Source organism: Myodes glareolus, chromosome 27 (assembly GCF_982192425.1).
Source record: "Myodes glareolus chromosome 27, mMyoGla1.1, whole genome shotgun sequence".
NCBI lineage: Eukaryota > Metazoa > Chordata > Mammalia > Rodentia > Cricetidae > Myodes > Myodes glareolus.
In genome coordinates, this window is record NC_142052.1 from 29,309,079 (window position 1) to 29,326,278 (window position 17,200).

The 17,200-nt window shown below is 40.4% G+C and overlaps 1 long non-coding RNA gene across 2 annotated transcripts; it reads right to left on the minus strand.

The window, feature by feature from the left end:
- Window positions 1-12,726: 12,726 nt before the first annotated feature.
- Window positions 12,727-16,928, minus strand: LOC148117638 (uncharacterized). 2 transcript variants are annotated; one of them, XR_015736816.1, is made up of 3 exons: window positions 14,950-16,674; window positions 14,349-14,493; window positions 12,727-14,078 (listed from the first exon to the last, which is right to left on the minus strand). It is a non-coding gene; the product is annotated as an uncharacterized LOC148117638 (long non-coding RNA). The 2 variants fall into 2 exon arrangements; XR_015736815.1 differs by having other exon boundaries at window positions 14,349-16,928.
- Between the last annotated feature and the right edge of the window lie 272 nt (window positions 16,929-17,200).

Here is a 17,200-nt window from a genome sequence, read left to right on the forward strand (position 1 = left end):
AATAGTGCTCATGAAGACATTATTTCTAGCTCCATTATTTTCCACTTATTCAAATTTCCATGAATACTACTCTTTTATTATTATTCATTTGCCTGAAGTTTGTTTCGAATTTAAGTAATAAAACCCACAAAGCAATGGACTCATCATCCAGCTTTCCAATGGGGGAGACTAATCATCTTGATTGAGATCTAGTTCCTGCTTTTCTCTTTCCTGTTGTGTAAAATCCCTGTGAAAACCATGTAAAATGTACCGTCAGTTCATCTGACCTCAGAATGAAGCCACAGAACAAATATTTCATTTTGTAACTTTAAAACTCTCTTTAGTTGTTAGTATTCTAGGCATTCTTACCCCTGAGGGACAGGAAACTGCTCGACCCACCTAGCACAATGTCTGTACAAGCTAGCTAGTCATGTTGCATCCCACAGGAAAAAAGGAAAGTTCCTATGGAGAGCAAGAAGATGACATTGATTGCCTTTGTAGCCAGGGGCAAGTGCTATTGAAATGTATATATTGTCAGATCTAGAGAAGTTCTCTGTTGGGGTGAATGGAATAGATAGGAACCAGTATTCTGTCCTTTTAAGCACTCTATAGCCCTATGGGAGGTGCTGTTGCCACTCAGAACTCACTAGCCAATCGTGCACTCCAGGTGACCTGTCAGTCAGAAGCAGTGCAGGTCTCTTCCAGGCTGCCAACTTCAGTCTTGGCTTTGAAGAGGAGCTGGCACCTATGGATTCCTGTTCTTGGGTGCAGTTGCTGTTGCAGGGATATGATGAGCTGAGAACTTTGGCAAAATGGAGAACCACAACAGGGTGAGTGAGGGAATGCTGGCTCCTGATGGTGAGGAGCAGAGGGTGAGGTGCGGAAAACACTATGGTTTCCTCCCGTTTTCTGCGTGGAAAGCTGCCGCCATATTCCCTGTGTTGTGAAGTACCTCATGGTCCCTGCTAACTCATGAGCCTAGGGGCAGGCCTCTGAATAATTTTGCTCTGTGACTTAATCTGCTTAGAGTATTGGGAGCAGGAAGCAGCATGTAAAAACACTTTAGAAAACTTCAAAAGTCCGCTCAAAAGGGTTGATGCATTCATTAGAACAAGTTGCCAAACTAAGAGAGTCCTAGTTTTTCCAACATGTTCTCAATATTGAGCACTTTGCATTTAGCATTTAAATGTAATCTCCATTTATATTTAAATTTGTTGAGGTTATCAAAGGCTTCTCACTTGTTGAGTGGCACTTTACTACTGTACCATAATGTAGAAGAGTAGAATTGGTGATTCATAGGATTTTGCAATGCTTATAAAATAATTGTCATAAAGTAGAATTTAGCAGAGGGAGGGCTGTCTAAATTTTGGGTGTCTAAAACACCCAAAAGCTAAATATATGCAAATCAGGGCTGGTAGAGATTAGAATGTCTAGGTATACATTGTTCACCAGGATTGTCCAGATATTTGACTCCAAAACATTTCAAAGAAGCCATCAGTGATTTAAAAAAATTGCTGGTGGGTAATCCCTGCATTTGGGCTACAGAGGCAGGTGGATCTCTGTGAGTTTAATGCCTGCCTGGTCTACAAGGGTGAGCTCCAGAACAGGCTTCAAAGTTACAGAGAAATTCAAAAATAAATAAATAAATAAAAATCACTAGGCCCATCCAAATATCAAAGAACAGACCTCTTAACAAGCTGCTAAAAGAGGCATTACAGGGTCACAACAAACCTTAAGGCCTGGTCTGCCTTAGAGTTCCTGTTTTCCTTTTGAGAGAAGCACAGTTCTACCAGATAAGTTATATGTCACCAGGTGACCTATATTTCAAATGTAAAATCTGTTGTGTGATGAACTGGCCTGATCAATCAAGGCTCACTTAGGACTTCTGACAGGAAGGAGGAACTTTTTTGGGACACCTAGTAACAGCCTGGGGCCTAGGCCCTGTGAGTTTCTGCAAGAACCTGATGTATTGATAATAAAACAGAGCTCATTCTCTAAAACCAGGAATATGCTTTGGAGATCTGGTAATGGTCTGGTGTCAAAGACTTTGTGGAGGGATTGCTTCAGATACTAAGAACCCAACTCTTCCTACCATATGGAGCTATGGTTATTAGTACCAATGTGCTCTGCACTTAGCCAATATTTTGAGATATCCTGTATACCCTTTGAATAAAATTCTTGGACTAGCCTCTTCTTAAATTTGTCTCCTTGTATGATCGTTTCTGTTGACTTCATATAATTCTTTCATTTCCCCCCAGGAATTAGTGTACAAATTGAAGACATCTCTCTCTCTCTCTCTCTCTCTCTCTCTCTCTCTCTCTCTCTGACACAGTGTTTCTCTGGGACAGTTCTGACTGTAGACCAGGCTGGTCTTGAACTCAAAGAGAAGTACAGTGTTCTTTTCTCTGTGTCTTGGGATTAAAAGAATATGCCACTACCACCTGGCTAATTTTCTTAAGAAGCTTACTAGGCATGGGACGAATCTTCTGCAACACCTCCCCACCCTATCTTTTTTTACTTTTTACTCAGCCAGTATTTCTCATCCCTTGTGACCTTCACCTTAGAACCCTGTCAGTGAAGAATGACCTTCTGTAAGAGGTCACTGGAGTACTTAAGACAATAATCTGGGAATATTTTTAGCCTAAATATCTAGACTGGCAAGTTGCCTGTTGCTATATCTCAGTTGTTCAAAGTATAATCTGAGCCTAAGAGATACTTAAAAGATAACAACCTATATTAAATGCAAAATCTGACTAACCTGATTCCCCTTGCATTGGCTGAAGATTTATGCATACCATCATTAAAGAGACTTTTTTTTTATTAATCTCCTAAGTGTGTGATGTGATTTCTCAGTGAAAAGGCTTATTAATTCTAGAAGAGTTGCATTTCCATCCTGATAGAAATATTGTTTCTGAGATAACGTATCTCACAGTGACTCAGGTGGCCTTGGTCCCTGACTGTTGCTTTCCAAAGCAGTGACCTTGAGTGTCCTCTATATTACACCTTCAAAATTCTTAAATGACTATACTAACTCACAACTTTAAAATTGTGTGTTTGCCAGGCAGTGGTGGTGCCTTTAATCCCAGCAGAGGCAGTCAGATCTCTGTGAGTACAAGGACAGCATGGTCTACAACAGCTAGTTCAAAGACAGACACCAAAGCTACATAGAAACCCTGTCTCAAAAAAAAAAAAACCAAAATTAAAATTAACCATTTCAGTCATGTAGTTCACAGTCCAATGCAGTTGCAGGGAAAGGATTTGCATATATAGCATTTCTTCTGTCTTTATACCACAATAGAAATAATAGATTATTGTGTACACTGCAGGGGGCACAGCATAGGCAATCAGCTGTTTGAGCCACCATTATGAAAAAGGGCCTGATTGTGGTAGCAGGAGTGGTTTGTAAATTGCCAGCATGTTTAAATTAATACCATGTGAATGAACACAGACCAGATTCTGTGTGTGTCTAGATCGGGAAGTTTATCTTGAGTCAATGAACATTCAATGTGCAATTAGGCAACTATCCTCTACAGATATGATCAGTCTTGCTTAACACAGTTATATCAACTCAGTCATTTGAAAAACAGGCCATTGACTAACTCTATGTGTCAGGTTATAGATCTCAGCAGCTAACATATGTCTATGGACAATGTCAATCTATCTCTTGTTAATGACATCCCCTCTCCTAGGGAAGGGCCTACTCTTTTTTCAAAGTCAATATGGAAAATTTTATTTAATCTTAAAAGTACATTATTATTATCACTTTAAAAATCACTTTTTGGTATCAGTTTCAAATACTTTTTTTAAGTGTACTACTGCTGTTATCTCTGTTTCTGTTCTCTAATGTTTCTAAGTCATTAATATTTAATTTCATTTCTTTCAAGTTGTTGATTTCTGTGTAGAGCAATGTCTTCTGTAGTTTAGGTTTGCTTCATGCTGTGTAATTGAGAATTATTTTGAACACCTAATCCTGCCTCTGCAGCCTAATACTGGGAAGACAGTCCTGCAACTCCTTCCAGGTTTGGCCTTGACTTGTCAATGAGAAAGAAAAATAGATCAGTTAATGACTGCTAATCTTTCTGGCTTTTATTGGGGACTTAGAAATGAAGAGATATTGGTATAAGAATTGAACTCATTGACCAACTTTGAAGCTGTTGAGACACAGTGCAGGAAGTGAGAGGATGGCCTGAGGGTAAGAGCTTTTCTCCTTCAACTGAGATTACTGATGTGGAATCAGGTAGTCAATTGTGATGCTGTGTGACTGTCCTGGTTGACCATTGTTTGCAGTTCATGGACCATGGCAATCAAGAATCTGGGTAAGGGACTGACTGACCTTATCTTGAAGCCTAACTGCTATATATACAGTAGTACATCTGAAATAGAAGATCTGGGGAAAATGTTAAGTCTCTACTGAAGAGGACTGTTACATTTCTGGATTAAGAGCTTCATCTTTAGGGAAAATATGATAAATATTCATTGTGCTCTAATACAAATCCCTAATCTCTGGAGCACATGGCCGTAAAGCCTGTTTCAACTTTTCAAAATAATTTTTTAGATTAAAACTACATTATTTTTACATTGTCTTTGCTCCCTCCAAGCCTTAACATGATCTCAATTATTTTCTAATTCATGGTCTGTTCTTTAACAACAGTTACAAAGTAACCTCAGTTACATACTAACTGTAGCTACTTTATGAATGTGACCTCTGTCTTTAGGATTTCCCATCTCTGAGTCAATGGGATGGCTGCACTGGAAAGTGAGTATGTAATGGAATGTGCACACAAAAGACCCTGTGCTTTGGGTGACAAACGGGATGTGCTCTAGGAGAGTGGAATAATGTGTATTAAATTAAAACTTTCTAAATTAGGGTCCTGTCTGCTGGGCTGGGATGGTTGAACTGGAAGGACTGTAGTGTCTGAGTCATTTGATCTCTGATCTTCCTATAGGAGAGCTGCTAATATTGTGATGCCCAGCTGGGTGACCCTATCCAGTGAGGGATTCTGGGATGCATTAGCAATGTGGAGTACTAGTGGCAGACAATTTGTGGGTTCTTTCCATAGTTCTCTTGGATCTTCCCATACAACCCATACTACCCCCTATTTCTTTCTCTCATTAGAAAAGAAACACACATCTAAAAGTTCTGTTTGCAATCTTATACACTGCAGAACTACCTGACCAGGAATAGCGCAGCTCTGCAGTGAACTGGTTCCTCCCTCATAAATCATTAATCAAGAAAATCCATGATTACTGAAGTTCTTCATAAAGAATCCTAACTTTTGTCATATTGAGGAAAATCAAACCCAGAAAAGGACCATTAGTTACAAGCCAGCCTGAAGTATATAGTGAAACTATATCTGAAAATAAAATGAAATAACATCACAGACAAGCTAAATGAATGTATAATCCCTCAAGATTAATTTAACTTTTATCATTACTCTTCAAAAATTTTGTTCCTCTTCCCAAGAATTTGGATAGTTGGTTATGAAAGCATCTACTATTTTTTCCTTCCTTAAGTTTGACTTTTAACTAAACTTGGTGATTTTGTTTAGAAGTATAAAACATGGAAATGTTTGAATTGGGTAGGATCTGCTCCAGGTCTTGCATACTTTTATCTTTATTTCTAAATCAAATCTAAGCATATTAGCTGAGAAATGACACTCAAATATTCCTCTTACGCTTTCAAGAACATTGCACCCTATAGTCACATGTTAACTTTTGTATGAATACTCATGCAAAATAAAAAAGAAAAATTTGCTGGGTAGTAGTGTCACATACCTTTAATCCCAGCTGTCAGAGGCAGGAGCAGGTAGATCTCTATCCACCCTGGTCTATGTGGGCTAGTTCCAAGACAGGCTACAAAGCTACAGAGAAATCCTGTCTCAAAAAACCAAAAGAAAAGAAAAAAAAAGAAGTAGAAGAAGATAGAAAAATTAAACATTAGGAATAGTTAGAAGTGGAGACAGATATCTAGGACTTCATTAATATGACAGAATGACAGATTTTTGTTGCTAGAGGTCAACATGAATATTGAAACTTTAGTGGGTAGATTGAAATCCTAGAGGGTAAGATTCAGAAGAGTCATTTTACCTAAGAGAGTGAGCAGGAATTATTAAGAATGAACTAGTTCAGTAAGAGCAATGTCTATAGGGTGCCAGATAATATCCTATCATTAGGGGAACAAAAGAACAAATGCACACTACCTGTATTATTAATGTAAACACATGTGTTCAATATTCAATTGTTTATAGACTCACAGATTCCACAGTGCTTTTGCTGAAGCCAGTGGAGAATCAGGAAATTATCCTCTGATCTTCACGTAAGCTTTATTTATCAGAATACAAACAAAATATCAGGCAGTGAACTTTGTAGTTTAATTTTTCTCAATGCTTCAATGTTACCATATATGACTATAGCAATTTTTATTATTCATTAATCAGTTGATGCAAATCTAGGGTGCTTTCTGTGCCCTGGCTGTTGTACATATAATTACAATGAGCATGAATTAGCAGATTTACCATACATGATATAGACTTCTGGATGTTTATGCCAGTGGAGGTACTGATGGGTACATAGTATCTCTAGAGGTGGCCTTTCAAGGAACCTCCAGTTTGAGTTTAAAAACGGTTAAACCAGTTTGCATTTCCTTAAGCACTGAAATGGAGTTCAACTTTCTGCACATTGTTGCCAGGATTTGTCATTTTTTTAAAAAAAATTAGGTATATTGACATTAATGTGGTGCAGGAGAATTGTCTGTATTCTGTCAATCATGTATTTTAATAAAATGCTGATTGGTCAGGCAGGAAGTATAGGTGGGTCAACCAGACAGGAAGTAGAGGTGGGGCGATGAGAATAGGAGTATTCTGAGAAGCAGGAAGCCCCCTCTGCCACTCCTGCCCAGATCACTGAAGAGGCAACATGTGAGCTGACAGCTGAAAAAGGAACCAAGCCATATGGCTAGTGTAGATCAGAATAATGGGTTAATATAAGCTATAAGAGTTAACAAGAAACCTGAGCTAATAGGCCAATCAGTTTTATAACCTTATGGAGTCCTGTGTGTGGTTTTCTTAGGGACTTGCCAGCTGTGGGTTACTGGGCAGGACAGATACCCCAACAAAATGACCCTCATGTAACAGATGGAGCCCACGTGGATAACTGCATCCACAGAAAGCCTGAGAAAGTTTGGTAAAGAATAGAGTAAAGCATGTTTTCTTGATAGCAGCAATTTCTCGGGTCTGCTCTGCTTGTAAGAGGCAAGCAAATGCTCTCATCTAAGAGAGGCTTCCTGACTCAGCTTTAGCTGCAAAACTTTGTAGCTCATTAAGAGGTCCTGCCATGAAACACTTAAACAGTGTTGATGAAAAGCTGAATGCATGCTTTTCGGTTTTCAGCCACAGCAGTAAAAAAGCTGCAACTTTTTTACAGTTTTAAAAGACTGGCTTTCTGGGCTGTCCTGCCAGTGATTGTAAGCTACCATGTGGTTGCTGGGAAATAAACTCAGGATCTCTGGAAGAGTAGCCAGCATTCTTAACCAATGAACCATCTCTCCAGCCCTAATAATGCACTTCTAAAATTAAATACAACATTTCTATATTGATTTTGAAAAAAGAGTAGACCCTTCCTCGAAAGAGAGGATGTCATTAATAAGAGATAGGTGAATGTTGCCCATATATTTATGTTGGCTGCTGAGATCTGATCCTGACAAATAGAGTTATAGTCAGTGGCCTGTTTCTCAAATCTCTGAGCTGACAGGTGTAAGATGGTATCTCAAAGTTGTTTTGATTTGCATTTCCCTGATCGCTAAGGAGGTTGAGCATGACCTTAAGAGTCTTTCGGCCATTTGATCTTCTGTTGAGAATTCTCATGCTCTTGATTGGGAGGATCAACATAGTAAAAATGGCAATTCTACCAAAAGCAATCTATAGATTCAATGCAATCCCCATCAAAATCCCAACAAAATTCTTCACAGACCTTGAGAGAACAATAATCAACATGCTATGGCAAAACAAAAAACCCTGGATAGCCAAAACAGTCCTATACAATAAAAGTACTTCTGGAGGCATTACCATCCTTGACTTCTAACTCTACTACAGAGCTACAGTAATGAAAACTGCATGGTATTGACACAAAAACAGAGATGTTTACCAATGGAATCGAATCGAAGACATAGATACTAATCCACAAACTATGAACATTTGATTTTCGACAAAGGAGCTAAAACTACACAATGGAAGAAAGAAAGGAATTTTAACAAATGGTGCTGGCATAACTGAATGTAAACCTGTAGAGGAATGAAAATAGATCCATATCTATCACCATGCACAAAACTCAAGTCCAAATGGATTAACGACCTCAATATTAATCTGACCACATTGAACCTGATAGAAGAGAAAGTGGGAAGTAATTTACAAGACATGGGCACAGGAGATCACTTCCTAGGTAGAAGCCTAGTAGCACAGACAATAAGAGCAACAATTAATTAATAGGACCTCCTGAAACCGAGAAGCTTCTGTAAATCAAAGGACACTGTCATTAAGACAAAAAGGCAACCTACTGATTACGAAAAGATCTTCAACAACCCCTCATCAGACCAAGGTCTGATCTCCAAAATATATAAAGAACTCAAGAAACTAGACACTAAAACTCCAATTAACCCAATTAAAAAATGAGTTACTGAACTGAACAGGCTGGCTTATTTAAAGGAGTAAAATGTGCTCAGATAAATATTCCCCTTGAGAATTCTGGAGGTAGAACCTACATTAAGTGTTAATCAGCCCTTTATTTTCCTTTTATGTATTTGTTTCAGCATTTCTAAACAAATGGGTGAACCTTTGTTAGGTTTAAGAAATAGTAAAAGGAACACTAGTCTGAATCTTTTGGGAAAGGGAAATCATTTTACACAGGGTCTCACAGGACACATTAGCCTGGTTTGAAACTATTGGTGATATTCCGGCATCAGCTTGCTATGTACTGAGATATAAGATACGAACCACCAAAATGGGCATGCACGATGTTTGTTTAATGCTTTCTTTTGGGACAGCTTCTTCCTATGTAGACTAGCCTGACCTGAAAGGCAAAATCCTCCTCTCTCCATATTCAATGTTTTGGGATTATAGGTGGGAAACAACTTGCCCAGATGAAATCTGTCTCATTTGTCAAGCTCTGATATGTTTTATAGCCTTCAGCCTTGAGCTGGGGAGATCACTGAGAGGATAAAATCACTCACTGCCAAAAGGATGATCTCAGTTCTATTTCCCATATCCATGTGGTTGGCAGGAGAGAAGAAGCTCCATAAGGTTGTGTTTTGACCACCACACATGTGCTGTTCTACCCTTATGCCCACAAATCTAGATGTATAGACTCACATACAACATAAACCCACATGGTGGGAGTGGATAGAACTAATAACTATTAATTTAAGAAATCTATGTAGCACCAAAAATCTTGTCAACATTGAAATCTGGACTCATATCAGAAACACAAGAAAATTCAATTCTCAGAAAGGGAAGTTAGAAGCTTTAGGACTCTGTTAATTGTTGTTTGTGCAATTTCAAGACTCTCTTTCACTCTAGAAATCCCTTATGAATGCCATAAAGGAGATTCATGAGGGAATGATGGGATCTAAGTGTCCTGGCAGAGGTGAGAGGGGGAAGAGACAAGCTGTGGAAAGTCAAGCAGGCCTTCTAGGGCGGAAGTCCTAGTACAGGTAAAAAGAATCCTTGGTAAATTTTTCCCACTTGGGCCCTAGAAAATACTTTGAAGAGCAGTACATCAGAAGACACCAGGTAGACTGGATATCTTGGATCTGGGAGCTTGCTGAGAAGGTGAGAACCACTGGATTTATGAAGTGGTCTGTCCATCTAACATAGAAGCAATGAATTTAATTAAGGTCACATTTTTTTAGAGATATATCAGGAGACCAAATTTACCTTCAGATTTCTAATCTCTCTTCCCTCTGCAAAACAAAAGCAGTGCCTGTGTGTGTAATCTGGACAGTGATACAACCAGCATCATATCATCCAATTCCAGGTAGCATAGTCTGCCTTTCCCTAGTAAATTCATACATAGTGTGGCTCAGAAAACAAGGGCCACCGCCGACAAAAACCACATGGACCAACATAACTACAGTCTGGCTCATGGTTCATTCAAGTCAAAGCATAAATGGCAGTTCAACAAACCTGCTATGAATATCCAACACTCACTATGCTGTAGCTTTTGTCCTTTCTTAAAACTCCCTATAGCAGAGAGAGAAGAGAATTGTAGAAAGAACTTGTTAACTACTTGCCACTAGTACACCTGATGGCTAACACTTTCCAGAATCTCTCATTGGCTTGGGCCACCCAGCTGGGCCTCATAATATCAGCAGCTCCTCTACTGGAGGATCAAAGATTAAATGACTCAGACAGTATAGCCCCTCCAATTCTGCCCTTCCAGCCTAGCAGAAAGGGCCATAGCTAAGAAAGTTTGTATTTAGGACACATTATTCCACTCTCCTAGAGCACATCCTGCCCCTCATACAAAGTACAGTGACCTCTGTGAACACATCCCATTACACACACTCTTCCCAGTGCAGCCATCCCATTGCCTCAGAGATGCAAAGTCCTGAAGACAAACACAGGTCACATTCATAAAGTAACTACTGTTACTCTGTAACTGTTATTAATTTGTAACTTGTTTAAAAAACATAGAAGGAATTCAAAATAATCAGGATCTTGTTAGGGCTTGGACAGAGCAAAGATAATGGGACTATGGTGCAGTTTTAATCTAAAAATTACTTAGAAATATTGAAAGAAGCTTAATGGTCATGTGCTCCAAAACCTAGAAATTTGTATTAGAACATATTAATTTCCCATATATTTTCTCTAAAGATAACCATCTTAAGCCAGAGAAGTAACAGTTCTGTTAGGTAGGGCCACAATATTTTACCCAGATCTTCTATTTTGGATAAACTACTTTAAATATAGAAATTAGGTTTCAGATAAGGTCAGTCCCTTACCCAGATTCTTAATTGCCCTGGTCTGTAGAGTGCAAACAGTGGTCAATCAGGACATTCATAGAGCATCTACCATTGACTACCTGATTGTACATAGCTAACTTCAATGCCTGTTGAAGGAAGAAAGCTCTCACCCTTAGCCTAAGTGCTCCCTTTTTGCACTGTGCCTCCACCAGCTTTAAAGTTGATCAATAGCTCAAGTATTGTACCAGTCTCTCTTCACTTGTAAATCCCCAATACAAGCCAGAATGATTAGCAGTCACTTGGAGTTGATAGAACAGAATGCTGGAAAGAAGGGAAGTGAGGCAGATGATGAAGCTCTGGCTCAAAATAGATAAAGGTTAGAATCTTCCCAGTTAGCCACCACTTCATGGTGCTACACACATTAATAGAAATGGGTTAATCAAGATGTGAGAATTAGCCAATAAGAGGGTAGAACTAATGGCCCAGGCAGTGTTTAAAAGAATACAGGTTCCATGTAATTATTTCAGGGGTAAGCTAGCCGGGATTCAGGCGAGAACACAGCCCGCTGCTCCTTCTACAGACACTCATTAACTGCTCTAATTTTCTTTCTCACTAACTACTCAAGGTCAAACCTGGAAGGAGTTACAGAATTGTTGTCCCATCACTGGGCAGCAGAGGTAAAATTAGGTGTTCAAAATAGTTCTCATTTGTATATAATGAGCAAGCTTTAACTACAGGATACATTGCTCTACACAGAAATCAATAACCAAGATAACTCTAGAGAAATGAAATGAAAATATTAATGACTTAGAAACATGACAGAACAGAACCAAATTGAGATAAGAGTAGCAAAACACTTAAGAAAGTGTTTGAAAATGATGCCAAAAAGTGATTTTTTAAAGTGATGATAAAAATGCACTTTTAAAAAAGATTGATTTATATATTATGCATATGGTGTTCTGCCTGCGTGCATTCTTGCAGGCCAGAAGAGGGCACCAGCCCTCATTTTACATGATTGTAAGCTACCCTGTGGTTGCTGGGAAATGAACTCAGGACCTTTGGAAGAGTAGCCAGTGTTCTTAACCACTGAACCATCTCTCCAGCCCTAACGAACGATACACTTCTAAAATTAAATACAACATTTCTATATTGACTTTGAAAAAAGAGTAGACCCTTCCCCGAAAGAGAGGATGTAATTAATAAGAGATAGGTGGATGTTGCCCATATATTTATGTTGGCTGCTGAGATCTGATCCTGACAAATAGAGTTACAGTCAGTGGCCTGGTATACAGAGTGTGTTCCAGGATAGTCAGGCCATTACCAGCTCTCCAAAGTATATTACTAGTTTTACAGAAGGAGCTCAGTTTTATCATCAATAACATCAGGTTCTTAGTGAAACTCAGAAGGCTTAGGTCCCAAATTATACTAGGTCTCCCAAAATTATACCTCTTCCCTGCCTGAGGTACAAAATAAAATTTTTGATTGATGAGGCTAGTTCTTCACACAACAGTGTTTTATATTTCAAACACATGTCACCTGCTGTCATATTGTCCATTTGGCAGAACTAAGTTTTTATCAATAAGGAAACTGGAATTTTATGGCTAATTGGCCTTAAGACTGGTTGTGACCCTGTAATGCCCCATTGAGCAGCTTCTTAGAGGTCTGTCCTATGATATGGGGATGGGCAAAGTGCCTGGTTTTAAATCAGTGATGACATTGAAAGACTCCCCTGGGGCGTCTTCCCTCGGGAGAGACCCCCATGTCCAAAGATCAGTCGAAAGCACGCAGCCGGATGCAAAATGCAAGAGGTTTATTTGGGGTACACAGGCACCTGTGGGCGACAAGGTCTCTCGGAGAACTTGCGCGCCTGCAGGTTGGGGGTGAGGGGTTTTTGTAGGAGAGCAAAAAGCGAGGTTTACAGAAGCAAGAAGCAGGGTGGTGAATTTTTAACCTAGATAACAATGAGAGGAATATTCAGTCCTTTTATCCTGCCTTCCCCTTCCCGGCTGGCGACCAGGTGTCTGACCGCACAGCCCCGAGCCCTGCTTTCTACGTGACTCAGGCCTCGCAATCTTCTCTTTCTTTGTTTCTATGGCCAGTTCATAAATTCCCTGTTTTGCAGCCAGATAAGGCTGTCCTTGCTCTAACCTCAGGTAGGTATCTTTGCTCAGCGGAGGCCTTTTATGGAGCTTGTTATTTGTTCAGCATTCCAGGAGGTCCTGAGCTAAGTTTGTTATTTGCTCATCCTTTGCAAGAACGGTATGACTGTGGTTAAAGCGAATTGGGGTCCTTCATTCCCCAATTTTTTTTTTTAGTGCCTAGTTCTAACCATAGAACTAGATTTCAGTATCCTCTTGACCCTAAAAAAACATTGTGTTGGAGGTGCAACATCAAAACCTGAACAGCACCTGTTCTTTTTCTAATAAAGGCAATATTAGTAGCAGAAGCAAAGTTAGGAGTGGTCCCATAAGGGAGGATATCAAAGTAGTCATCCAGGGAGATCTATTCGCATAATCCTCCATCCTTTAGGAATAACAAATCTAATTTCCTTCTATCCTGTAAGACCATTTCTGAGAGGGAAGTCAATGACTCTTCGAGTTTGGAAACAGATTGCTTTAAAGCCCTCAAATCTTAATACATTGAAGTACTGAGGGGCCTGCATTAGGGCAGCGGTACCTGTCCCAACACCGGCAGCTTCTCTAAGGCCCAGGATTACTGCTAGTGTCAGAGAAATAGGTTCTCGTCGAAAGCGAGATGGGTGCCTGTCAAACTCATACCAGTTGTGCAAGCACATAGTAATCTTTGGTAACGTCAAAAATTAACATTGACATGCAAGGCATCAAACCTGTACTACAAACCCATCATCTATCTAAACCAGGAACCAAGTACCAAGTGTCAGGAGTCTTAGGGCCCTTTAGAGTCTCATTACATAACCTCAGTAAAAGTCTGTCTATGATTAGTCCTCTAAACCCAAGCCTTTTGACTGGTAGCTTTGTCAAAAGCCTCGGATACTGTAGTTTGGGTAGTTCAGGAGCTCGCTTCATGTGGGGGGCGTGGATCCAGGCAGAGATGCATACTTCTTTCAGTTGTTTTCAGATCTGATGTCTCTCCATTTCAAGGACCTTTAGACAGGGAAAATAAAGGTCTAGAAAGAATAACATCAGGATTACACATTTTATCCAACTCAGTGAGCAGTGGTGGTTCTCCACATAGGATCTCATAGGGGATGAGTTTAAATCGCCCCTGGGGTATTCCAAACATGGAACAGGGCAAAAGGGAAGGAGGGCTGTCCAGTCATTTCCGCAGGTCTCTTTTAGAATTCTATTTATCCTTTCTATCTGTCCTGACTCTGGGGTCGGTAAGCACAATGTAATTTCCAATAGATCCCCAATTGGGCGGCCAATCCCTGACTTACCTGGGCAACAAATGCAGGTCCATTATCAGATCCAATTACCTTGGGTATCCCAAACCTTGGGAAGATTTCTTCTTGATCTTCTTAGCCACCGCATTGGCTGTCTCAGTCCTGGTAGGAAAAGCTTCTATCCAGCCTGAAAAGGTATCTATAAAAACTAATAAGTACTTGTTGCCATATCTGGCTGGCTTAATTTCTGCAAAATATACTTTCCAATGGGCTCCAGGCCAATCGCCCCTGAGCCTCTTCCCAGGAGCATATATGGAGTGTCCTGCATTAATCATAGCACAGTCCTTGCAATTTTTGACTACTTCTTCTGTCAAGACAGAGAGTCTGTCGTCTGATTTTCTTTCAGCCACAGCATCTCAAGCTTTTTGGTGTCTTGGACAAGTATATGTCTTTTCCTGCAGATGTTCTGTATATTGCTCCATGAATATGAGCAGTGGCAAAAGCATACCTGCTGCCAGTGTAGATGCTGAGACTTCTCCCTCTGTCATTCGTATCCAAGCAGCAAGTCCGGCTTTTTGTGCCAACGTCCTTCAGGGAGGCTATGCCCAGGCCATTTGCTTCCCATCCACCACTGCTGTCCCTGCCTTCCGCTTACCTTCGATCACGAAACAGCTGCCATCTGTACACCAGCTCGGACTTTCAGGCCACGGCTGATCCTTCAGATCATTTCTGGTGCCAGCTTCTCAGCGCATTGATGAGTAGACGAGATGTCATCAGTCTCAGGCAGTAGGGTAGCGGGATGGAGGACAGCAGGGGGAGCGAAGGTCACTGGTTCAGTCAACAAAAGGCTTTAATCATCTCCAGCCTGGTTTGAGTAAACTCGATCTGGGCCTTCAGCTTCATTAGCAAGTCTCCTTCTAATAAAGATAGGACGCTCGGGGATAGCCAGGAAGGAATGAGTCACTTGTCCTCTCCCCAAATCTACAGTTCGTGAGGTGGTCCACAGATACTGTTTCTATCCAGTTGCTCCAATTATTAAAGTCTTTTATTCTCTCCCCTCTAATCATCTTTTGCTAGGGTCAGTACCTTAGAGTCCCTTCCTTTCTTCTTTGGGCAATTTCTTGCCCAATGTTCTTTTTCTTTGCAATAAGCACATCGTCCTTTGTCCAAGGGGTGCCTGTCCATGTTCATCTTTGGTCTTCTGTTGCCCAGGTTCCCTATCTGTCTATGTTCTATCTTTTCTTTCTCTCCTACCATTGCGGCCAAAATTCTATCAAATTTCTCTTTTGTCTGTGATCCCTCCAGTCCTCTTTCTTCTGCCTCCATTTTTTCTCTCTCATGCTTCTCTTTCTCCGTCTCTTATTTATGAAACATTTTCTCTGCCTCCTTTAAATGCTCAAGAAACATAGATGGCAGAGCCCTGCGGTGATGGACTGTCAGCTGCTCCCTACCTGCTTTAAGTTTGACCTTAAAAACATACATGGGGACCTAGATAAGGCCCATCTGTTTATATATTTTTTAACCAAAATTTTTCCTTGCTTTTAGACAACATAGCAAAAATTTCTCTTGCTTTTAGACAACATAAAAACTCTTACCAAAGTCTTTCTTGTGGTTTTTCTCAGTGGGGATATATGGCTATGTTTTAAACTAGAACAGCATACAAGAACAGCATATAAAATCCTATACCAGTGTGAAACATTTGAGATCAGCGATAGGCTCTTTTTAAAAAAAAATAAAACATTAACCAATGATAATTTTTAAACAAGAACAGCACATACCAGTACGAAACATTTGAGACCAGCAATTTTTTTTAACATTAACCGACAATAATTTGTAACCAGCCCCTATAAATGATGACAGATATTTATAATAGTTATAACCCATAGGATCTGAAAGAGCTCTTTAAGGCTGAGAGCCAAACTTGGGGTGAGGATACATATTTCAAGGCTGTCAAGGCCTGTGCCACAAAGACCTTGTCCCTCCTCATTTGAGCTGGCATGTAGCACACCAATCAAAGACATACAGCACTTCCACCTAGACACAGCATGCCAAGAATATCTCTGTTCCCACCCATTCCTAAGGAAGGAAAAGGCAAAATAGAGTAAGAGATAAGAGGTTGAAGGTCATCTCTGCTGCCTCCATATGAATCTTCCACAGCAGGACATTCAGCATCTACTGGGTCATCTTTTTTTTTCTTTATTTCTCTTGTCAGTCTTGCTGGCACCCAAATGTATGTCAGCATTCCTAGAAAAACATAAACAAAACTCTCCTCCCAAATTAATATTTAAGAGTATTAAAAATCTCAGTGTAAAAATTCAGCACAATCAGTACTGGAAGTAGGCTGGTTTTGAACTTAGAGACCTGCATGTCTTTGTTTCAAAGAGCAAATCTTGTTTGCCTGTGCCAATACAGCAGGCCTTAGAATTAAACCGTTTTAAATCTGGCACAGATGAGATTATTGCTCCAAAAATATGAGAAAACCGTTTTCCTGTTCCCAGCCTGGAGTCCTAAGATGACACAGTCACTGGGAATCGAACTTACAACCTCTGGAAGAGAAGGCAGTGCTCTTAACCTCTGAGCCATCTCTTCAGCTCCGCTATTCAGATGAAAAAAAGCCTCTAAGTCTAGCATTGTTTATCTTATCCGTTGCCTGAGGCAATAGGTCCGCCTCTGTTACCTAGGATACGGGTAACCAGCAGCAGACGGCGGCGGCTTCGACAGCTCCGCCTCTGAGGCACGGCCCACTGTGGCGCGCTCAAACAAAGGCATGGCCCCCCCCCCCGGGCCTTCCGCGTTTCCGCCGGCGATCTGTGCACCCTGAATGAGCCCGCCCATGTTGCTATGGAAACGCAGCTTTCTGCACAGCCCGTGCTCAGGTGCAGAAAAGGTCCTCCGAAAACCGCAAC